General features: G+C 36.7%; 1 long non-coding RNA gene across 1 annotated transcript; it reads left to right on the forward strand.

Moving 5' to 3' along the window:
• The first annotated feature begins 7,528 nt into the window (after positions 1-7,528).
• Positions 7,529-15,192, forward strand: LOC125083875 (uncharacterized). Its single transcript, XR_007122396.1, has 4 exons — positions 7,529-7,574; positions 8,825-8,873; positions 13,167-13,273; positions 15,018-15,192. It is a non-coding gene; the product is annotated as an uncharacterized LOC125083875 (long non-coding RNA).
• The last annotated feature ends 10,709 nt before the right edge of the window (positions 15,193-25,901 follow it).

Genomic DNA, 25,901 nt, shown 5'->3' on the forward strand with positions numbered 1-25,901 from the left:
TTTTTTAAAAAAGATTTCATTTATTTATTTGACAGAGAAAGAGAGGACGGGAGAGATCACAAGCACAGGGAGAAAGAGAAGCAGACTCCCATTGAGCAGAGAGCTTGATGGATGCAGCACTCCATCCCAGTACCCTAGGATCATGACCTGAGCTGAAAGCAGATGCTTAATGGACTGAGCCATCCAGGCACCTGTTACTTTGCCATGCATTGTTGGTGTGACTGCAGAAGGTAAATACAAATAATGAAACCACATGATAGTGTACAACTTGAGCTCAGAGGAAGCATCCATTCCTTCTGTTCATATTAGCCAAAGCAAATCATATGAATAAGGTTTACGTCAATGGGATGAAACAGTTATCCTCCAAAGAATATGTCTCATGGAGAGGTCCAGTGGCTATTTTGGCAATAATACCATCTACTATACTTGGTGTCTGTTCATACAGAAGAGTCATTATTAGCTCTGCAAGCACATTGAGGATTGCTGACGGATGAGTTTCACTGTCTAGTGACTAACTGGGGCAAGAAGGAGGGAGCACCTCTTTAACAATGGTCACCCACAGGTTTGTATGTAATGGTATTTTTGCCTGTGGTTATCCAGTTTCAGCCATTCGAAGAACAAAGGGGACCAGGAATGCAGGACCTTCATGAAATCTCCATTTTCAGTCACATAATCTGTTTCCCAACACGTCTTAGTCTATCATTGCTATTTCCATCCCATTAAATTCTTCCAAAATGTAAACCTTTGATCTTCTGCTTGGCGGCATTCAACTAGGTAGGTGGGGTTATGGAATGATCAGACATAGAACTGCAGATACTTACCCTGTTTTTATATATTTTTTTAAAGATTTTATTTATTTACTTGACAGAGGGAAAGAAATCACAAGTAGGCAGAGAGGCAGGCAGAGAGAGAGAGGGGGGAAGCAGGCTCCCTGATGAGCAGAGAGCCCGAAGTGGGGCTTAATCCCAAGACCTTGAGATCATGACCTGAGCTGAAGGCAGAGGCTTAACCCACTGAGCCACCCAGGTGTCCTCACCCTGTTTTTACAAAAGCTTATACTCAGTCCTCTTACTACCCCAGGAATTGATATCTCCAAGCCCCAAACCTTTTAAAGTCCCTTGTCATGGAACAACTAGCTTCATTTCCAGTATTCTCCTGTCTACGCATCTGAGATTTTAGGTCTTCTACCCAGCTGAATTCATTATCACTCCTCCAACGTATCTGCCACTCTTTCCCATAATCTTTGTCCTTGTGGGTTTATTCCATTTTGTATCCTCAGTATCATTTTAGTAGTCATCTGGGAGGAAACAGAGATAAGCTTGTGTGACTAGAAGTCAAAATGTAAAGACTCGAAAAGTATAAAAAGAAGATGGGTAATGTTGAAGGATTTGAGACACTGGAAGAAAAGGTAAGACAGTGCTATAATTGTGTTCAACCCAACCTGGAGACTTACAGGACACCTGAGAATGATGGCAACAAACAGAGAACAAGAAAAAGAATGAATATAAGTTGGGATGGGGGGTAGGTGGAGAGCAGAATTCCCTAAGATAATGAAACAGACATAGTGGATGAGAGTAACCAAAAGCTTTAATTAATACAGAAGATGAGAAATGGGATTCAATAAATAAAGTATCTTAATAATAATCTCAGTGAGTTCTTATAAGTTTGTTTTTTACACATGATAAAGCTACTTTGAAAATCCTGTAATATGATCTAGACCTGAGGCTGGAAAACATGTTTTGTTCTCTTTTTTGTTTTTTTTTTCCCACTGCCAGCAGAGTGCCTGGAACATAATTCAATTGCTGTTGCTTGAAGGCCTTAATGCCTTCTTGATTTAATATAATTGAAGGTCATAATACCAATTTAGTAATTTTAATTCTGAAAATTTGTGGAATAGGAACCTGGCATCTGCAGAGTTATTTAGGCAGTTCATTAAGATACAGCACAAACTATATTTGGTAAAGGACCCCATGCCCAGGGAAATACGATGATGTTTACATGAGTCTTTTATTTGTAAAACATTTTATTTTCTTCTCAAATTGCTTTGTTTGATAATTTTGGCCAGGATTTAAGGTAGGGTCACTTATTTTGTATAAAGGAAGTATGTAGGTTTCATAAAACCTTGAACCAAACTAAAAGAACAGATTGATTTATGTTATTATAGACAAACACATTCATTCAAAAATATCATGAGTACCTATGTCTCAGAATTCTGTTTTAGATATACTGTGGTGAACAAAGTAGGGAGAAATCCCTTCCTCCCTTCCCCCTCCCATCCTTCCTCCCTCCTTTCCTTCCTTCATTCCTCCCTCCCTCCCTCCCATTTGTTCATTCTTTTCTTTTTTCTTTCTTTCCTTTCCTTTTCTTTTTTCTTTCCTCCCTCCCTCCCATTCTTCCTTCCCTTTTTCCTTCCTTCCTTCCTTCCTTCCTTCCTTCCTTCCTTCCTTCCTTCCTCTTTTAAAAATCTATTTCCTAACAGAGATTATAAGGTAGTCATGGCAGATACACTATGAACAAAAGAACAGTAAAACGTAGCATACTGGATTGTCATAAAAGTTACAGAGAAAAATAAAGCAGTGAAAGTATTGATGGAAAGTGTCCCTGAAAAGGCATTTTGAGTAGAATTTGAATTTGTTGAAAGGGTGTTCTCAAAAGAGCCAACAGCAGATGCAAAAGCCATAAGGTGCTACAGTCGGTATTGAATAATACAGGTTTAAACTACACGGGTCCACTTATAAGTGAATTTTTTTCCAATGAATACCTTAGAGAATCGTAAATGTATTTTCTTATTATTCTTTTTTTTTTAACATTTTCTTTTCTTTAGCTTATTTAATTGTAAGAATGCAGTATGTAAGTTTTCCAGTCATTGGTAGACTCTTAGCACTTAAGTTTTGGGGGAGACAAGAGTTATACATGGATTTTTGACTGCATGAGGGGTTGGTACCCCAAGTCCCCTCATTGTTCAAGAATCAACTGTTCATATTTTGCATTTCTTTTTTTTTTTTAAGATTTTATTTATTTATTTGTTAGAGAGAGAGAGAGAGAGCATGAGCATAGGCAGACAGAGTGGTAGGCAGAGGCAGAGGGAGAAGCAGGCTCCCCGCTGAGCAAGGAGCCCGATGTGGGACTCGATCCTAGGATGCTGGGATCATGACCTGAGCCGAAGGCAGCCGCTTAACCAACTGAGCCACCCAGGCATCCCCATATTTTGCATTTCTGAGTAATTAAAAGACTAGTAATTAAAAGGCACCTGGGTGGCTCAGTGGGTTAAGCCTCTGCCTTCAGCTCAGGTCATGATCTCGGGGTCCTGGGATCGAGCCCCGCATCGGGCTCTCTGCTCAGCAGGGAGCCTGCTTCCTCCTCTCTCTCTCTGCCTGCCTCTCTGCCTACTGTGACCTCTGTCTGTCAAATAAATAAATTAAAACAAAACAAAAAAAAAGACTAGTTTGACAAAAGTAGAGTATGGATAGGTATGAGAAGTGGAAGATAAGCTCAATGGCAGAGGAATAGTGTAAAAACCTAGGAGGCCCTTAAAAGAACTTTCAGTTTTACCCTGAGGGAGATGAGGAACCAGTGAAGATTTTGAGTTGGGGAGTGAAAGCTCAAGAATAATTTTTTTTTTAATCTGAGTTTATATCCAATTCTAATAGGAATAGATAGGCTTGTAAACCTTAAGTGAGTAAATTAAAATGAATAATCAGTTTGGCTCTTACTATGCGTGTCTCAAGTTGAGTTTCTATTATGATTATTAAATTTATCTGTTACAGAAGATTAACTACATTAATGATGTTGAATTTTAACCCTGCTCATATCTGAGTCCTTTGTCATGTAAATTAACAGGGCTTACCACTCCATTTGGGTATGAACATGTGTTTCCTTTTGTCCGATGGGAGTTAGTGTAAGGCATGCAGAGGCTTGATGTGCTTGCACGATTTCAGATTCTTGCTCTTACCCTCTGCCATGGTCATGAACAAACACTTGGTCTAGCATATTACAAAAAAATGTTACATGGAATAGAGTTTAATTGCCCCAGTTGTCCCAGCTACAGCTGTTCTAGATCACCCAACAGCCAACCAATCTCTAGACATGTGTATAAACCCAACCAAAGTCAGAAAACCTGCCTTGGTGACCAAACCCAGATCAACTAAAAGTTGCCGACTCACAGGTTAAACAAATGCTTATTATTGTGTGCCCCTAAAATTTTTGGTTTGTTCCAGAGCATTAAATTGTACTAGGTAACTGATATACATGTGAAGAAATTTAATTAAAAGAAATAAAACACACATAACCAAAATTAAAAATAAGAAAAGATATACCAAAAGATAAAAAAGATATTTGAAACTTGAAGAGCAGACTACATATAGATATAAAAGTAGTATATAATCTGTTTATAAATAGGAGAAAGATGGAAGGTTTCTCAATTTTATCAAGGAAGAATAACAAAGGACATAAAATATAACAAAACTCAGAAATTATAGGATTATATTTATACTTGTTAATTCAAATTCCTAAAAACTAAGCAAAAACCTTATCAAATGCAGTTAAAATAATTATCAAAATAATAATTACTTTTTTTTTCTTAAGTAGCCTCCGCACCCAATGTGGGACTTGAACTCAAGATCGTAAGATCAAGAGTCACATGCACATACTTACTGAGCCAGTCAAGTGACCCAGTAATTAGTTTTCTTAAATCTGTAATACATAAAATTCAGAGGCAAAGAAGTAAAAACTGTCATCATCTCAAAAGATGCCAAAATGTATTTAATAAAATGCAAATATATTTTTGTTTAACAGGAGACTTTATAAAAAAGATAGATACTACTGAATATTTCCCCATGTTATGAAGGATACTGATTTTAAGCCAAGAACTCTCATTCTACTTATTGTGGCTCCCACATTAAAAAGAATTCTAAAATGGCTTCCACATTTCCTGTCACCTGGTGTACATACTTTGGACAATGTCCTCTCACTGGTTGTAGGCAGTGCCTGTGAATATACTGGGTATCAAATCCACAATGAAATTACTAATTTAATAAGACAGGGGATTATCCTGGTGGGCCTCATCAGTAGGACTCCTGACCTATGTACCCTTTTAGGCCACTGTTTTATGGTAATTTGTTACACAGAAAAAGAAAACGAAAATAGAATGCATATCATCATTGTAATATAACATAATAAAAAATAAAAGTAGTGTAATTATTTAAGAAAAATTCTGTGATAATCAAGTGAAAGTTACTTAAATATAAGTTGATTTATACATATGAAAAATAGTGTTAGTAAAAGACCCAATTCTTGGTAGTGGCAAAATAATTTTTAAAACCTAATTTAAGCTAACTTAAAAATATGCTGGGTCCATATTTTTAAAAATTCACGAGACACTTCCTCAGTTAGTAACACCCACTCTTCCTATAACCTCTCAATTTCCATTTGATCAGGGAAGCCTTCCCTGAAGTTGATTAAATTGAACTCAATCTTTACGTGTTTTTGGTGTTCCATATACTGCATACCAGTTACCGTGTTAAAAACCAGACCTCTATGTGGTTAGTTCTTTATTATTTTTTCTAACACATAAGAATCTCTCTTTCTGTTCAATGTTTTTCTCCAGGACAACTACAGAGTTTAGTGCTCAAAAAATGTGTGATGGATGTTTATAAATGATAGAATTAAATAGCCTATTATTAATTACCCCTAAATCGGTTTATAAGTCAAAAAAGTATCAGTTAATGAATAGCACAGGTGACCTTCAACAGAAACACTTCATTATGCAGTGAAAATCTAATCAACAAAAGATAAAAGTAAAGGTAGATTATTCAAACACACAAAAGTATTTCTATACTTACTGTGTTATCAAGTTAATTTCCAAATTATGTTATATTATTTAATCAATGAGTACATAAAGGCAGTGTGGTAAAGAAGAAATTGTGATAGAATTTAATCAACCTCTAAATAGAGGTAAGAAAATATGGGATTATTAAGTCATTCAAATGTAAGCTGGAATATGAAATGTAGGGTAATAATGCTTCTAAGGACATATATAGAAAAAATCATGCCCTGGCTACTTTATGAAAGAAAATGTCCCAGGGTTCCCAGCTGGTTCATTCAAAAGAACCTGTGACTCTTGATCTCACGGTTGTGAGTTGGAGCCCCAAACTGGGTGTGGAGATTACTTAATAAACTTAAAAAAAAAAAAAAAGAAAAAGAAAGTGTAAGGACTGAGAGATTAGTAACATCACTTCCAACATCTACAAAGGAGACTATTCAGAGAGCAGAACTAATGAATGGAAAAAATTCTTATAAAACACAAACAAAAAACAAGATATCATATCTAAGTTGATTATTTCCTCATAAGAATAGAGAAGAAAGCTGAGGACAAAATAGAGAAGAGGAGGGAATTAAAACAAAAGTAACTAGCTGAAAAACATAAAGGAGACGAATAATCATGGAAAGGAGAAAAGAAATCTTAAAATATGAGAAAATGCAAAAACATCATTATATGAGGAACACAGAATTGTCATAGAGGGAGAAAAAGATCAGAGGACAAAAAAATGAATGAGAGATTAGGATAAATATAAGGACAAAAGAGAACTGATAATCAAGAGGGAGAGTAACTGAGTGGCATAGAAAGTGGAATGGTGTTAGAAGAAAATCAGAGTATAGGAATGGGAGAAAAATACACATGGGAGGCAACACAGAGAGAGGGAGAAAGACAGAGCAAGAAGGTTCAGAGAAAACAAGCAGTTTTAGGAGAGAAGGAAAGTGAAATGAGAAGAAAACACAAAACTGAATGAATGGAAAAGACAGTAGTTGAATATATGACTATACATGGGTTGATATTTCTAAGCAATTATTACAGAAGCAAATCAATGTTCTTAGGATTCCTTTTCCTGCTGGAGGTAATATGTGCTTCCATGGCCAAGAAACTCAAGGATATAAATCACTAAAATGATCATGCCTCTTTTATAATTACATTTACATATTAAATATATATTAGTGTTTCTTCTCCTTATATTTATTTATTCAACATGTAGAATAGACCAGTAAATGAATTTAAGGAATAACAAAATCAATCCTGTGTGTGTGTGTGTGTGTGTGTGTGTGTGTGTGTCTGTGGGCAGTGCTTTTTCTAGTCCTGTTAGGGGAACTTTTCAAAAACCCCTCTCATAGTGTGAGGAACCCGTGATTCATGAGGGAGGGTGTTTTGAAACTAAGGTTCTTTAAAAAAGAGAGAGAGAGAGAGAGAGAGATTCCATTCATTCATTTGAGAGAAAGAATAAGAGAAAGAGAAAGCATGAGAGGGGGGAGGGTCAGAGGGAGAAGTAGACTCCCTGATGAGTGGGGAGCCTGATGTGGGACTTGATCCTCAGACTCCAGGATTATGACCTGAGCTGAAGGCAGTCGCCTAACCAACTGAGTCACCCAGGCACCCGAAATCTAAAATTCTTAATGACTGTTCACCAGTAACAGCTACAGGAACAGTAGCACACCTCTGTCAGTCCTACCTAAAAATGAAAAATAAGAAGAGGAAAAAATACAAGAAGAAACCTTTCAAAAGTTCGTGGGGATTTCAGCATCTGGTATGAAGCTCAAATCCCCTATATGTACCTTGGAAATCAACATTCTGTATAGCTGGGTGCCTGGGACCCTTCCTGAATCAATGTTTCATTTTTATCAGTGATAGGTAAACTCCTTTGGGGTTGGGGGGGGTCTTGTAGGTATTCTCAAGGTGGTTTTATGTTGCTCTGTCTTCTTTCTATGGGCAGGTCCTGTATGCGCTGTGCCGCATAGCACACAGGGCATCTAAATGAAAACAACACGCAGAGTACTGTTTCAACGTGCACAGGAGTCCGTGTTCACTGTGCTATTATCTCTGTCTTCCTTCTGCGATCTTTCTATTTTCCAATCCATTTTCACCGACTTTTTAATTTGGTGTTCAGTAATACACTGCGATCTCATCAGAAAATACATTTAGCACAATGGCTAAATTACTGGGTTGGAATTTCATTTTCTTTGGCATTTTAAGATACTCTAAGTAAACTGATAGCAAATGCTTTGGGGACGATAGACGTCCTTTATCAGTGTAGAGCTCACCACTCGGTGTTAAATTATTTCTTGAAATGGTTAGTTGGTGAGAACTATATTGAGAAGAGAAACATTAAATGTGTTTGACTAAGCTAAGAGCTCTAGCATATATTTTAAATTAGTATGTTCAGTATTATCACCCTTAATTCAGTCCTATCACAAATATACTGTGATGGCACATTTTTCAAATAAATAGGGACCAGAGAGCAGTGGAATTAGCTGACACTAACTGAATAGCTATTTTATGGATTTTTTTTTTTATTCCTGTTTAAATGAGCTCCTAAGAATAAACATAGGAGACTCTTTGGAAAGGGACTGGCATGATTCAGAAATCTCTATTTACACTTCCTGGAGACAGATTCTTGGTTTAAACCCCGCCCTACTGCGTGCAGAATGAAGGTAAAATATCAGCAACAAAAGGGCAGTGGGGCATGAGGGTGACACACACCCAAGGACAGGTCTTTGAAGCCTCAGGTTCCACTCCACCATCGCCCTTCCCTTTTATTCAGCTTCTGCACCCACATGAAAGAGGAAACAGTCCCTGAAGCCAATTTCAGTCTCACAGTTTAGAGTTCGGTACTTCACATGCTTCTTTAAGATGTGTGATCTTTTTCCATCATCTCTAAGATCTCCTAGATGTCTGACCTTTCACTCGGGATGTCTCGATATTCTTTTACAGAAAATTGCTGTTGACTTATAACCTAACCTTTCTTTTTTTCGTTTTTTGGTCTTTCTATCGGCAAAGGCACACAATAAAGTTGCAAGTCAATATCAAGAATGAATCATTAATATATGTAAGCATATTAGAGAAAATATAAAGAACAAAGCTACTATATAAACATGTAGCAACATCCCAAAAAATGGTAAAATTCCATCTGGGCTTTATCACATAAAGTAATAAATAGTATACATAAGTATGTATACTGATGCATAATATACATAGATATGATTTACTTTGTCTACTCCTATTTAGCCGATCCAAAGTAATATGCACCCACACAAATAAAATATATACAAATGAATTTCTCAGTTGGACATACTTCCATATAGATGTGATGTAATGGGTTTTAAAAGATAAGCAGCTGTTCCCTTAGGAACAAGCTCAGTTTTCATCCTGCTGCGTATCTCTTTAGTGGACTTAGTGGATCTCTTCATGCAAGAAACATCCACTAAGAAGGGTGATGGATGATATTTGGTTCCCATTAGAGTAAGTTGCTTTGGCCTCAAGTAAAAGAACTGAAAGGAACAGGAAACAGCCTGGTATGTCATATTCAGAAGCTGAAGCACATTTACTGTGACATTTGACGATAGTAATGTGCCTTGGTACCATATTACTTGGTGTGTCATTCTTAGATCTTATGTTGCCATAACAACAGAATATGTGTATGTGTTTAGTAGAAAGACAATCCATTTTTCTCCCAGTCAATTTTTTTCTTTGATCTAAAGAACTTGCTTCTTTTCTTTGAAGTTGTTCACAATAGGACATGATAGAGGGAGCACAGGTAATAATTACAGAAACTTCGATAGAAAAAAAAAAATGTTTTAAATGAAAGTTTTAAGCCCCTTGCCTTATGTCCCAGGACTGTTAAAGATGATTGAAGAGATTCCTGCCAGTATCTATCACAATGCCCTTTTCCCCTTATCAGACACCAGCCAAAGATACAAAGGTTACCCCTTTCTTGATTAATCTATGTGACAGGGGCAAATTGCCTGTTGTTTCTGTTTTTTTCTACTGAGTGCCAGAGGCAGGAAACTACTATGCTTCACTAGTGACTCATAAGAAAACTTAATAGAAGGTCTCTAATGCCCACTGGCCCTACAATTCCTGATTGATGTAGTCCCAAACTCAGCAGGCTCCCCTCATTGAACCAAGCAAGTCAGAGGAATGGGAGTGTGTGTGGGGGAAGGGAACCCTGCACTCTGGTAGTCAGGAAGGTGGGACCAACATATTTTGCTCTTAATAATTTTATCTATATTTATGAAGACTACATTTTGCTATCATTGTTACCTGTCAAGTGACTACATTGGTGTGGTGGTTTTATTATCTTGCTGATTTAAAAATACAGTTAGTAGAGGGTGCCTGGGTGGCTCAGTGGGTTAAGCCTCTGCTTTCACTCAGGTCATTATCCCAGGATCCTGGAATCAATCCCCGCATCAGGCTCTCTGCTCAGTGGGGATCCTGCTTCCTCCTCTCTCTCTCTGCCTGCTTCTCTGCCTGCTTGTGATCTCTATCTGTCAAATAAATAAAAATCTTTTATATATATATATATATATATATATATATATATATATATATATATACACACATACACACACACATATACATATATATATGGTTAGTAGAGTTGGATGTCCCTGTGCAATCCTCAGTTTCCTAGACTGTAAAGTGGATTAATTAACACACACCCCATGGTTCTTTTGGGGAGATGATATTAAATAATTCTGCCAATATTTAAAAGAGAACCAGAAAAAATATTTTTTTAAAGATTTTATTTATTTATTTGACACAGAGAGAGAGATCACAAGTAGGCAGAGAGACAGGCAGAGAGAGAGGAGGAAGCAGGCTCCCTGCTGAGCAGAAAGCCAGACACGGGGCTCAATCCCAGGACCCTGAGACCATGACCTGAGCTGAAGACAGAGTCTTAACTCACTGAGCCACCCAGGCACTCCAGTACCTAGGAAAATTTTAAGAGCATAATCAATGGTGATTAACTCTATGAAGATACATGAAAGACGTTGAGAAGCACTCTTAAGGCTACTACTGAGTTGATGTCACCTGCTCTTCACCCCTGGAAGTCAATGCTCCCCATTTCGGTACCGTGTGGAAGTGGTGATCAAGTTTGCATTTGGAAGCTCCATGCTGACTACCTCCAAGGAGCTAAACCAATGCAACTAGCTACTGAGAGGCACTATGCTAGGTGTGTCACTCTTTGCAGCATTTAACTGCGATGTTGATTTGGGGTTGGAAGATACCTATCATACAATCATTCTTTTTTATACTTTATAGCTCACAAGAAACTTTACAAATATTTACAAATATTTTCAGGGTCAAATATGTACACACACTTAACATATGGTATGCATATCTTATCACAGTGTTTCTCAAATCTAACTGTACAGGAGAATCACCACGGAGAATACTAAAAATAAAGATTCATGGGCAACCCAACACTGGCGTTCTGATTCAGTAGGAAAAGATGGCACCCCCAAACTTGCATCGTGACCATTACTAAGACTGCTTTGATACCCGATGAGGTTTGGGAATTACGGGTCCACAAGGGTTCCAGTATGGATACTTAATACAACAGGGACCTATTTGTACTTTATTTTTCTTTCTTCTCAGATATTCATGTGCATGTCCTTCAGAAAAAGGCAATATGGCACCCATATGACAAAACACACTTGGAAGATATGGCAGAAAAGTTGCTGATCTGAGAGGAAAAGTTTGTGTGATGCTTTACAAACTTACTACCTCATCCATGTAGGAAGCACTAAACTTGATTTTTGCAAAATTTTCTTTTCCTTGAACTTTAACTATTGAAGCATTTTAAATATGCGCTGTCTCCAAATTTAACTCAGCAAAAGGCAAGGTTTATAGTCCATCACTGTAGCCTGTTTTTATATTTCCATTTATGGATTGGCTTTCATTATAATGTTAAGTAATTAATGAGATATGAAGAATGAAAATATTATGGAGTTTTATATCATTTAAAGTCTATTCAGCATTATTACATCTTTGTCAGAGGAAAATAAAATCCATGATAAAAATAAGAATTACGACCTCATCTAAACTAAAAACTATGATTTTTGAACATTTTTGGATCAACGCAGTAGTTCTCCCTGTTCCCTTTCAGTCTCAATACATACGTGACTGACCCAACTTTATTGTATTCTACACAACCTCTCAGAGATAGCCAACAGAACTGCAAAACATATAGTTATTTCTCATCCATATAACATGGTCCTGTGGGTTAAATTTGGCTAGATAATGTTGCATATTCTCTCAAGGCATCCCTCTTTTAAATATAAGCTCCCATGGATTCTTTGATTTTTTTTTCTTCAGTTATGACTTACTGGCTAAATCCTACCCAAACTGGTAGAGGCACCAACTAACAGCAGTGCTATCAGCGTTCAAAGAGCATCTAAGCTTCTTGGAGACATGGCAGTGTATTTTGTTCAGTCTGCATATAGGAAACGGGTCATGAAGCTGCTTGAAAAGTTGTTTCCCTGCTTAAAAGAGTGAAACTGTATGTGGTAATTCTTTTAGATTTCCTCCCAAGTCTCCTGTATCATCTCATGCATTCTCACATTTTTTAGCTTATGCCCTCTATTCTTCTTTGATTTGATTCCATTAAGACTTTGTTTTTTCAAATTTTATTAATTATACTTTTTAAGAGATCTTAAACTCCACATAAGAATACACACACCATAGTGATTTTCCATTTTATCATAGTAACTGTGAGACTGAGAAATAGAGAATGCACAAAAATAATACCACATAGGAGTTCAAACAATTTTGATTTTACTCTGTCAATCTGCAGTGATCAGGAGTCAGTTTCTTTGTCACTCTAAGCCATTCCATCATATGAAAAGGGACATAAAGATGCCTACCCTCTTCCTTATAACATTATTTTGAGTTTAGCACAAAGGTGATTAATGTGAAGATACTTTGAAACTGTGAATTATTATATAAAAGAAATTATGGTATTAAAATAAATCACCTCCAGACTAACACCTGAGTTTTTATAGAGTAGAAGAGGGAACAGGCTTCTAAATACAATGGATTTTAGCCAGAAATCAGTGCCGAGATTTTTAGATGTCTTTCGTGAACTATGGTTAATAACGCCTCTTAGGAGTGCTCTGAGGATGAATGAGATAAAGTTTATCTCTGGACTGCATTTGCTTCCCAACCTCCACTTTCTAAAACTCATCCTGTCTTCCAAATCCATCCAGCTCAAATTTGGGGGAAATTTTACATATAAAAGTTTGACAAAAACAAACAACAAAATCCTCTTTCCTTTGACTTCTATATAGTTCCATCATGAAATGTATCTGACAATGATAGTTATTTGTTCACTGCCTCCTAGGTTATACCACAATCTCCTTGAAATAGAGGAAAAGTGATTTAATTAACTTTATATTCCCAACATCTGACAAACATCAGCTACCATCAATAAGCATTTGTGGAATTAAAGTAAGTAGTTGAGTAATGGGCATTCAATTGATACTAAATATATAAACATTCTATTCTAATTTTCACTTAAAAATTAAAATTCAACTTTCTTTATTGTTTAGAAATTTTAAAAATACCCTCTCTAACAGCAGTATTACTATACTGAGTGTTATCATGTGAGATATTTTATTCAGAGGAAGGGCTCTTCTGTAATAAAGTGGATATTACAATAAAATTTAATTTCAAAAAAATCCTGCCACATCTTGAAAATTGCAACACTATCTCTCTTTAAGATGCTTGTCCTTAAAAATGAAACAAGATGGGATCAGAAGGGAAACAAACCATAAAAGACTCTTAATCTTACAAAACAGACTGAGGGCTGCGGGGGGGAAGGTGGGGTGCATAGTGTGGCTGGGTTATGGACATTGGGGAGGGCATATGCTGTGGTGAGTGCTGTGAAGTGTGTAAGCCTGATGATTCACAGACCTGTACCCCTGGGTCAAATAATACATTATATGTTAATAAAAATAATTACTAAAGAAAGATGCTTGTCCTTTATCTATATCCTTAAGGAGATATTGTTGGTGCTATTTAAGTTCCAAATTACCTGTAAGTTCCACCTAAGTGATTAATATATTTTTTATACAGTAGTCATAGAATCCACTGAGTGTGTTTATATACAATGGAAGTGTAGTTTGAATGGACGGTAGGAAATGAACTTTAATGCTTCCCAGAAATTCACAGCTTCAGAATAGCTAGCAAGAAAAATTAAAATGGGGAAGTTTCTCACATTGCTAACTTTTACCTTTCTCATTCTCCAAAGCTGGAAAAAAAAAAAAAAAAGCAATAATCAAGTCTACAGGGACAAGTAGTATTTGGAACTCCCACAGAGTACCGTGCCCAGCACTCTTCAAATCTCTTGCTGAATTTCTGAATGTATACACAATGCACAGTGAAAGCACCATCTTCTTCCTTCCCCATTTTCTTGGTTCTTTCTTTTTATTCCCCTCAAAAGCATATAGAAGCAGATATCAGAGATTGAAGGAGGTAATGATCAGAATTGGTAACTGAGATGGGAAGCTCTATCGATGATCCTAAGAGTTGCTATTTTCCCCCAGATAAACATTAACTGTGTTAGACACGGTGAGAGTCACAGATCCAGGGATGGACGATCCTTTTGAGGACAATAGAGAGAGAATTTGTATAAGTTTCCTGAGTGAGAAACCTTCCAGATGGCAGCCCTGAAAGTTAGTTTTTCCTGCTCAAAACACAGAGCTTCCTCAAGAGGAAGATAACACTTCCTTTCATCGGAGAGAGTAAGAGTTTGTAACAGAGTTATTCTAGAATTGGGAAACAAAACAAGTGCAAGGATTTTTTTTTTTTTTTTAACATGACATAGTTAGTAAAAGTCCCAGGGCTTTTCAGTTGGGGCAAAAAAAAAAAAAAAAAAAAAAATGCGCCAGAATATAACACGGACGGTACATCTGAGGAACTCCACCCAACACAGCCAATAGCACAGAATAACACAGAACTCAAAGAAAAGTCAACACAAGCCAGTGTATGAAACAAAATAGAAGCAATCAAAGAGAACATAGAAGTGACCCAATTCACCCCACAGTCTTCTCATCAGAGTGGACACTCCTCTAATAAGGAACATTACTGATCAGTAGTCATACTTGAATATAATAAATACTTGACTGTGTACATATTTAAATTAATCAGTGACTGCATTTGTTTACCCATTTTAAAACTGAGTTGTTTTTAGGCCACGTATATGATGAAAAGTTAAGATTAAAAACAAAAACCTCATATGTTCAAGTGTAACATCAACAGCAGATCATCCCTATAAGCCGATACAACTGAATACTAATCAACAGTAACACAGAATAAACTATAGTTATGTAGAACAGAAAGGAGGAGATTGAGTAGAAGAATCCAAACACAGGTATAAACTACATGATTTCATTTATATTACATTCCAAACCAATTGATAGTGATGCAATGGCAGAATAAGGATAATGACCATCAGTCGGGGCGTGACTAAAAGATGTTATGGAGAGGAGAACCTCTGGATGCTGGTGACATCACTTACTGAACAAGATGCTGGTTACAAGGAAGCAGTCAGTTTGGGAAATTTCATGCATCTATATGGCTTCTTCATTTTTTTGGTTATATGTCATTCTTCCTTTGAAAGGGTTTAAAATAAACACGCCAGCTATGATTATGGTATGTAGAAGAAATACATGACATTATAATGTTCTTGTCAATAACTCTCACATTTGACATCCCAATTGGCATCTCCAAGTATCCTCATACTTCTCCCTTGATGCTTTGGCTCATTTGTTCTCCCAACCTGGATCACCAGCCTTAACCTTCCCTGAGCAGTATCCTCTTCAGTCAATAAAACCCGTTATGAATGACCAATTGGTCTCTCTCCAAACCTCAGAGCTCCTCAACTAAACATCTCTGAACAACTCTAAAGGCATTCTTTTTCTGCCTATTACAGTTTATGTGCTTGCTCTAATCTTTTTTTTTTTTAACTTTAAGCTTCCTTGAGTCAGGGGCTATGCTGTAGCCCTCTTTGTGTTTCCTTCCTGAAGTACTTGACATAGTTCTTGGCCTATAATAGATGCTATATTCCGTAAATATTTGTAGAACTGAATTGTTAGCCATAGTCCATTTTTTTTTTTTTTGCCATAGTCCATTTTTAACTATAATATCTTTATATTCCACACACCTTTCTAGGTCATCTTTACAATTCCTCGGAAGGTAATGATCTTTTCATTTATGGTCAAGGATAAGATTACTTTTGGCATTTCATCGCAATATAAGTGATAAGAGCAAACTTTGATTGTTTAATATTTCAATCTGCCAGGATCTATCTAAAAGAAGAGAAAGTGTTCCTTTCTTATGGGAGCAGATGTTTCAAAGCAGACTAAATTGACGTTTTATGCTTTTCTCTCTTTTTTTTTTCTCCCTGATTGCTATTTTTCTTTCTTGGAGCTGGAAAGAAAAGGATTAAGAGCTAGTTCTAAGACTAGAAGGTGAAATCAAGGTGTATTCTCTGTGTTATTACACGAAATTGAGAAGGAATAACACATTTTCAAATCAGAAGGAGCTCTATCTACACCAGCTACTGAGGTAACATACTGTAATGATTCACTTCAGATCTACATGGATAGAAGCCAGTTCTGTCTCTTGGTAGAAGGGCTTACCAACATTTTCATTTTTTTATTTCGGGGGGTGGGGTTCATTTCCTCTGTGTTTGCCTTTTGTACCTTTATAGTCACTTAAGTCATGCCGATCGTTTTTTACATAACCTTCCCACTTGCCACTCATTTGGCACATTATGCCGCTTAAAGCCACAAACTAGCCATAAATATGTCCTGAGGAGAAGCTTCCAGATTGCAGCAGTTTAAGTTCTGATGGCTTCCCTCCTGGCTAGGAGGGTATGTTTCCCCAACACTGAAATACCATATTCTCTTGATACAAGTTTTGCTTAGTGCTTGTGACCCTGTGGCCTTGGGCTTTAAGAAATTAGTCTCCTTTAAATAATCCAAGAAGAAGAAAATATCATCCAACAGAAAGCATGGTTGCCAACTCAGTCTCTCTCATAGCTTGAAGCTGCACTAATTAGACATGCCTTTCTGTGGTTACAGATCTTCAACTGCCATGTTGGCTGAAGAAAAAAAAAATGCCATTTCTCCATTTTACTCTCACAGATTTCTATAGACTTGCTCCTGCTCTTCAGATACGCATTATGGAGAAATCTGTGAAAAATAACATTTATTTAAGAATGAGCCTGAGTGGGACGCCTGGGTGGCTCAGTTGGTTAAGCAGCTGCCTTCGGCTCAGGTCATGATCCCAGCGTCCTGGGATCGAGTCCCACATCGGGCTCCTTGCTCGGCGGGGAGCCTGCTTCTCCCTCGCTTCTGCCTGCCATTCTGTCTGCCTGTGCTCGCTCGCTCTCCTCTCTCTCTGACAAATAAATAAAAATCTTTAAAAAAAAAAAAAAAAGAATGAGCCTGAGTAACTGTAAAAACACAAAGTACTGATCATTCTTGCAAAAGAACGTTTTAATGTAACATAACAAACCTAACCAGAGGAAAAAAAAGAGGGTCAGGGAAACAGGATTTCATGATAGCAACAGATAAATATTTTTCATTAAACATTAAAAACAACATCTGTTACCCGCTTTAACAGTGTGAAGATTTCACTTTATTAAGTTTGGGGTGGTTAATGACTTTAAAAGTAATTTGCAATTTAGGCATGTCTCTTTCTAATGGCTAATTCATGACTAAGTCTTTGGCGGTAACTCTCAATTTTATTAATTTTATTAATGGTCTCTCTCAAGAAAAAGTGACAAAATGGTACATCATTCTTTTGAATTGTGAGAATAAGACATGTGTTTTCTTGAGATATTTGCAGCTTTTCTCGGTGCTTTCCTTCTCTAGGTCTTCTGCCTTTTCCCCAAGAAAGGGGTATCTGGAGACTAAAGGACAACTGATTGGCAAAAGAACCTCTCCTTTTCGCCTGTATTATTATTCTTCCTCAAAGCTCAGTTGATGGTAGTCATTACACTTCTTATCGTGATGATTTTATTCGGAGGTCTTGCGTAGGCCAAGGTGTTTCGCAAATGCAGATCAAGGCAGGAAATTTCAGCCCCAAAGTGAGTGGAGTTGAGAATTACTTTTGCTGCAACAGACCCATTGGTTGGGGCAGATAATGAGAATTCAGAAGCCTCTAGAGCCACCATGTTTGCCTGTATTGGCTCAGCCTGCATACCAGGTTTCAGCTTCACCTCCTTGCTGCCCACAAGAGCTGTGTTCTCAACTCCAACCTGATGAGTTGGACTCCTAGTCGGCCCAACCCCCAAAAGGGTGAAAATGGTCTTTCATGTCTTCAACCAATTTATACCTGAAGTCAGTAGTACAGCGCTGCCAGTCCAATTCAAATCCATGGTCTTCACGGTCCTCAGGACCATATGGTACCACTGATAATCTCACCTTGATAGTCAAACTCTTCTCTCTCTGGCTTTCACCAGTCTTGGTGTCCTCCCTTTCTTTACTGCTGATAGACGTCAGTTAAGTCCCAGCAGGTTTGTAGTCTGCTAAAAGTGTACTGGTAATTTAAAAAAGAAACTGTCTAAAACAATCTCAGTATGTGTTTGACACCTCATATTTTGTTGGATAAATTCATGGGGATTTTGTATTTGCCTCTATAATAGACACGTTTCTTACCTTGTAATATAAAACATTTCCTCAGATTTTGAATAGATTTTATGTTCCAGGGGCGCCTGGGTGGCTCAGTGGGTTAAAGCCTCTACCTTCGGCTCAGGTCATGGTCCCAGGGTCCCAGGGTCCTGGGATCGAGCCCCATATCGGGCTCTCTGCTCAGCGGGGAGCCTGCTTCCTCCTCTCTCTCTGCCTGCCACTCTGCCTACTTGTGATCTCTGTCAAAAAAATAAAATCTTTATAAAAAAAAAAAAAGATTTTATGTTCCAGGGGGAAAAAAACCCTCAGAGTCTTCCCACTATTTCAAGTAACCTTTGCACAGCCCTAGTTTAAGAGTCCGGAATCTGAAGAGTAATGCTGAAATGTTGAAATGTTGTTGAAAAGCCCTAGTTTAAGAGTCCAGGATCTGAAGAGTAATGTTGAAATGTTGAAAGAGTAATGTTGAATCATTACACCATACACATGAAACTAATATAATACTGTATGTCAATTATACTTCAATTTAAAAAAACAGCTATATTGAGGTATAATTGAAGACAAGTTGCACATAGCTAAAGTTCAAAATTCGATCTATTTTAATGGTAAATGATTATCATAATCTACCTAATATAATCTATCACCCACAAGTTTTCATATGCACATTCGTAATGACTTTCTTCCACTAGTACCTGTTCCACTCCCATTCCCATGCAACCACTGATCTCTTTTCTGACACTAGAGATCAGGATTGCATTTTCTTGAATTTTATATACTGGAATTATACAATATGCCCTTTTGTGTGTGCCTGGCTTCTTTCACACAGCATTGTTTTGAGAGTGACCCATGATCTAGCATGTATCAGTAACACCTCATTTTTTAATTCTGAGTAGTACTACACTCTATAGGTAGAATAGGATTTGTTATTTTCTTATCTATTCACCAATTGATGGGATTTCTGTACTGTTTAGAGGTTATGACTATTACTATAGTTCCCCCTTATCTGTGGTTTTGTTTTGTCGAGTTTCAGTTAGCCACAGTCGACCGTAGTGTGGAAACAGATGATCCTCCCTCTGACATGCTGTCAAAAGGTCCATTGTAGCCTAATGCTAAAACACAATACCTACATCCTCTACCTCACTTCATCTCATCACTTAGACATTCTATCATCTCATACCGTCACAAGAAGAAGGGTAAATATAGTAAGATATAGTAAGATGGTATAATAAGATTATATTTAGAGAGAGACTGACTACATTTGCATAACTTCTATTATGGTGTATTGTTAATGAAATTGGTCTACTTTATGATTGTTGTTAATATCTTACTGTGACTAATTTATAAGTTAAACTTTATCATAAGTAGGTATGAATAAGAAAAACACAAAGTATATATACGGTTTGGTATAATTCATGGTTTCAGGCATCCACTGGGGGTCTTGGAACGCATACCATGTGCATAAGGGGGCACTACCGTACACATAAACTTTCCATAACACACCAAATCTTGTTACAACATATGCTGTCAATTATTTTGGGTAAATAATTAGGAATGGAATGGCTGGGCCATATGATAGGTGTATGTTTCACTTTTTGAAAAGTTGGAATACTGTTTTCATAGGGCTCATATCATTTAACATTCCCACCAGCAGTGTAGGAGAGTTCCAATTCCTCCACATCCTTGAAATTAAATTATTGGCCTGAGTTCTCCTCTGGAGGCTCTGGGTACAAAATCTTCTTCCAAAACCATTCTTTTTGTTGGCAGAATTTAGTTCCTTGTGGTTTTAGGACCGAGTTCTCATTTACTTGCTGGTCGTCAGCCAGGGAAGGCTTCAGCTCCTAGAGGCTACCTGTACTCCCTGCCACATGGCCACTCCATCTTTAAGCAAGGACCGATACGTTAGACCTTTCTTGGGCTTCAAATCTCTAACTCTCCCTTTTGCAGCTGGGAAAGGCTCTCTTTCAAAAGCCTCATGTGATTAGGTGCAGGACCACCTGAATAATAACCCCATCCTAAGATTAATTATGCCATTGAACATAACCTAATCAAGAGAATAAAATTTACCACATCCATTTCCCCAAGACTTATTCCGGGTAGACTCACCAGGTATCAGGAAATCTTGGAGCTATGTTAGAATTCTGTCTACAACATTATTCAGATATGTTTTGCTCTCTTTCATTTACTTGGGGAATCCTATTATATGTATATTAGGCCTGTGACATTGGTCTACAGCTCACTCGTGTCTGTTCATTTTTTTCAGTCTATTCTCTCTCTGCATTTCATTTTCAATTATTTTTACTGCTCTATCTTCAAGTTAATGATTATTTTCTTCTATCATGTAGAGTCTTCTGTTAATTCCACCCAGTGTATTTCTCACACATCGTAATTTCATTTCTATAAGTTTGACTGGGTTTTTAAATATCTTCCATATCTTTAATTTTTGGATGATTTGGAATACAAGTATAGTACTGTTTTAAAGCCTTTTCTGCTAATTCTAACACCTGTGACAGTTTTGAGTTGGTTTGACTATTTTCATCATTATATTTGGTATTTTCATACTACTTTGTAACCCTGGTAATTTCTTTTTTTTTTTTAAGATATTATTTACTTATTTGACAGAGAGATCACGAGTAGACAGAGAAGCAGGCAGAGAGAGAAGGGGAAGCAGGCTCCCTGCTGAGCAGAGAGCCTGATATGGGGCTTGATCCCAGGACCCTAAGATCATGACCTGAGTGGAAGACAGAGGCTTAACCCACTGAGCCACCCAGGCACCCCTATAACCCTGGTAATTTCTGTTGGATGCCAAACATTATAAATTTCACTTTGTTGGGCCTGGCTATTTTTTTTACTTTCATACATATTCTTTGGTTTTTTCTTTTCTTTTCTTTTCTTTTTTTTCCGGGACACATTTAAGTTACTTAAAAACATTGGGCCTTGCTTTTAAGATATTTTAGGTAAGACCAGAGTACGAATAATACTCACTCTAGAACCAAAGGGGTGAAACATATCACCAGTTCAATTTTGGATATACTAAGTTTACGGTGCTTATTAAGCATTCAGATAGAGATAGAATAGATAGCTGACAGGTCTCAAAGAATGAGCAAGTTTCTAGATGGAGAATAGAGAAAGGACATATCACAAAAGGGGAGAAGCATTTGAAAAAACACTGGAATGTAAATGGCATCCAGACTAGTCCTTTACTATTTAATGTGCTTTGAGAGGTTTATATTATCTATACTATTTGAAAGAGCCACGTGTAAGCCCACCAAGTGCTGCCTCCTAATTAGGAAATTCAGGTGAAAATCCTTTTCCTCCTATAAGTTTTATCCCAGGCAAATAGAAAAAGCCAAAACACATTATGAAACCCTAAATTTTAGAAACATTTTATAACCTTGAAATGTGTAAATTATGATTGAATTCCTAACCCTATATTCCTATATTCATCATTTTGATTGTTCCAGATATCTTTCATGTTTTAACATCTGCTACAAGATTTCCAGACAGTGCCTGATAGATGGCAAGCATTCAACTGATATTAGGAGATATAATTTGTATTATTTCAAAAGCACTTTTCACTCTCTTTCCTGGTGCAAACTGTGAGTCACAGGGTCACTGTGATTCATAGCTAGTGCTCTACGTAATTTCTTGTCATTAGGTGTATGCATTTGCATGCCATAAAAAGTAGAGTATGATTAAATACATTATTACTCTATTAAAGTGTTATTTTGAATAAATATGTCCTGCCCGTAAAGGTGTTATTAAACACTACACTTTCTTCTTCCTAAAAGGTAAGAGATATTACCTGTCCAAATTCCCCTTAGATGGTCTGAATCAGACTCATAAGGAGAGTTTAATGTTGAGACAAGTCTTGGAAGACCAGAAATGTTAACTTGGCTGTCCGGTACAGGGATACAACTGCAGGACTAGACAAGGAATATGAAGCCATGAGGTTGAAGGCAAATAAAGACAGGAAATGAGTGGGAGATAAAGAGTAAAGCAGAACCCAGGTGAGACCATCAGGATTAGGTATACTGACTTGATATTTCCCCATCCTTCCCAGAACTCTGTCTTGATGTCTGTTTTTCACTAAATGCTTTGCTTACAATCTGGTGCACACTTTCTTCCACTGCTGTTTAATTCAGGTTTCAAATAATTCCTCAACAAGAATTCCATTCTGTGTTGGGGATTAGGACTCCTGAAATGGATTCCACTTTCGTCTCCTTACTTTCCTTCGTCTGTTAAAAGTGTAATTATTTTTTTCACCTTGGGGCTCAAATTCCAGAATTATAGTTAGCAATTTTCTTTCCATGAACTACACCTTCCTTTCTCCCTCCATGTCAAATAATTTTGGGTGAAATGTATGAAAAGTCTAATACAATACAGCGGGGAGTGTTTAACACTTACATATGCACACTTAGGTTATTGAGGAGCCAGAGTTAGGCTCTTAAACAGCAAAGCCGTTGAGTAGTGACCACTGACCATTAAAGTTGTTCATGCCGGAAAGCCTCTTCCATAAAGTGCTGTATATAAATCTGGGGTTTTGATTTATTTTCCAAATGCTTTAGCAGATTCAAAACTCTGCAAATTCATTTTTGTGGAAAAACTCTTGGCCTAATTGCAAATATCCTTGTGGGCTATCTCTGTAAAGAAGGGTAAATGCCATCTGTCTGGGCAAGAATGAAAGTCAGCCTCCTCAACACTGACAACAAAATGTAACTTCTTGTTCAGCTTGTTTCTAAAGCACATGAATCAATGACCATACAACACTCAGGCACTACTTTCAGAACAGAACTATGAATTAGCTATGACACAGCATTTTCTAAGGGCTGCCTAGAGCCTCTAATACTTAGGAAGAGTAGTTTAATGGATATGTTAACCTTTTATTTCTCTAGCTCAAGAAACTCTCTCCTGACACTGAAGGACTCAGAAATAATGTACCAGTATAATATTGTTTTATCTCTTCCCAGGAATGTCTGTGTCTAGGAAAATGTCAATTATTCCACTGAATGACCCAATGTAGCAGATGCCATTCTAGGCACTTTGGAGTATCAGGTGAAAAAGAGTCATAAACCATTTAAGATTGAATGCTGCGAATGCAACTATTAGGGTTAATAGTAAAACTTTCTATATGTGGAATACTAATGTAACTTTTAGAATCACTGCTGAGGAAAAAAACACAAATTCTTATTTTTATCTCACCTACCTATTTATTCAATAAATATGTCCTGATTGCCTTCCATGTACAAAGAAATTTGGTAAGGAACCAGGGAGATTCCATCCCTACTTCAAGGAAAAAATGCACTAAAAAATCTCAGAAATATGGCAATTAAAGATGTAGCCATATTAAAACCCTAAGATCATTCTGTTTTTATGCCAAAAACATACTATTTATTAAATAGTAATTTACCATTAATAATTTAGTAATTTATAATATATATTTATATTATATAATATGTATTTATATAATATTTTATAAACTTAATAATTTACTAATTACTAAAGCTTTATAATATAATCTGAAATGTATTGTGGTTTGATTTGCATTTCCCTCATGATTAGTGATGTTGAACACTTCTTCACGTATCTGTTAGCCATCTGTATGCATTCTTGAGGAAAAAAAAGTCTATTTAGTTCCTCTTTCCAATTTTTAATTTGTTAATTTTTGTTTGGTTTGGGGTTTTCTTTTTGTGTGTGTGCTGTTGAGTTGTAGAGTTCTTTATATTTTTTGGATATTATCTGTTTATCAGATATATGACTTGCAAATATTTTCTCTCATTGCATAGGTTTGCTTTTCATTTTGTTGAATGTTTCCTTGCAGTTTTTCCATTTGAGGTTGTCTCACTTGTTAATTTTTGCTTGTGTTGCTTGTGAGGATCATAATTTGGTGGCATGGATTTTGTGAGGGTTAAGTGTGTCCAGCCCAGGGGAGTGTATTACATATCTCCTCTTCTCATTCTCCACTTTCAGGGTCTTTATTTCAGGTGGGGTTAGAGATGTGATCCAGTCAATAGCCAATGGAAACACAGGGAGTTTCAGAGAAAGCTTTCTCTTTCTTATAAAAATCTTACAGAATTGCCTGCTACTGCCCTTCCTCATACTTTCCCTGATCAGGGATCTAGGTTGAAAATGTGACAGATATTTTGTGGTGATGAAGTATCATAGGAAAGGGTAGAAATCAACAGCCTCAAGATGTTGGAGGAAAGTTAAAAACCCTGGTGACAATATTTTTCACAAGCTGAACCAACGTTAGTAATATTTACCTATGGTTTTCATATCACGTGAGAAAAATTAGCTCCTATATGTTTAGGCTACTATTAGTTGCAATTTCTGTTTTTGGCAGCTGAATATATTCTTAATTCATACACTGCCATAAATTTTTACTGGTAGTACTCAACAAAGAATTTTTCAAATTGTTCCTTAATGGAGATGTCATGTATGTCACTTGTCACCCTCCCACTTGAATGGTCTAATTTAGGTGTTCACTAATTTTTGCCTGAGTCAGTCAGTGGACCTTTAATAACTGTGTGATAAATGAAAATGAATTAGATTTTCGTAATATCCATTTATATTTTCTTGCTACATCAATTCTCTTCTTCTTCTAATAATATTGAGATCAAAGGATTTATGTTTATGGGGCATAATTTTGATCATGACTTTCTCCTGTTCATTAATACTAAATGGCTCCTCAGCATCTACTGAAATCTAAAATTCCTTACTCTATTATTTGAGTCATTCAAAATCTAGCCCTAATATCTTTCCAACCTAATTTCATGTTATTGATTATAATCCAAATAAATAAAACTGCTGTCAGTTTTTCTTACATACCTAACTAATTTCGAGAAGGAGATGCTATTTCTCCTGCTAGATGACCTGCTGTTCTTCATTTCTATTAATCACCTGCTTTTCAGTTTCATCTCAAATTTCATCTCCTCCTGAAAGCCTCCAATTCCATGCACCTTTCACCAAGATGGAACTAATCTTCTTCTATTCAGGACTATAACATGGTCATTTATTTGTAAGTTTCTAATAGCTAACATATGTTGTTCAATATTATAGGTTTCAACATACAGGTCTTTTCTACTCTAACATCTTTGGAGTAATATCTGTGCCTACATAAAATTCATTGAAGTATAATATATACAGAGAAATTATACACACAGAAAAGTATAAAAAAAAACCCACAAGTATAGATGTTGATGGATTTTTAGGACCATGGGCACTTCTATATAACTACCACTTAAATAAAAGGCGTAGAGCATAACTAGCATCCAGAATCCTTTCCCATATCTCTTCCCAGTGTCCACCCCATGCCGAAAGTAACCATTACTCAGACTTCCATTACCATATATTAGTTTTGCCTATTTTCAAACTACATATAAATGTTATTCATTATGTATTATTTTGGGGACTGGCCTCTATTGTTCAGCATATGTTTATGA

This window comes from Lutra lutra, chromosome 13 (assembly GCF_902655055.1).
Source record: "Lutra lutra chromosome 13, mLutLut1.2, whole genome shotgun sequence".
NCBI lineage: Eukaryota > Metazoa > Chordata > Mammalia > Carnivora > Mustelidae > Lutra > Lutra lutra.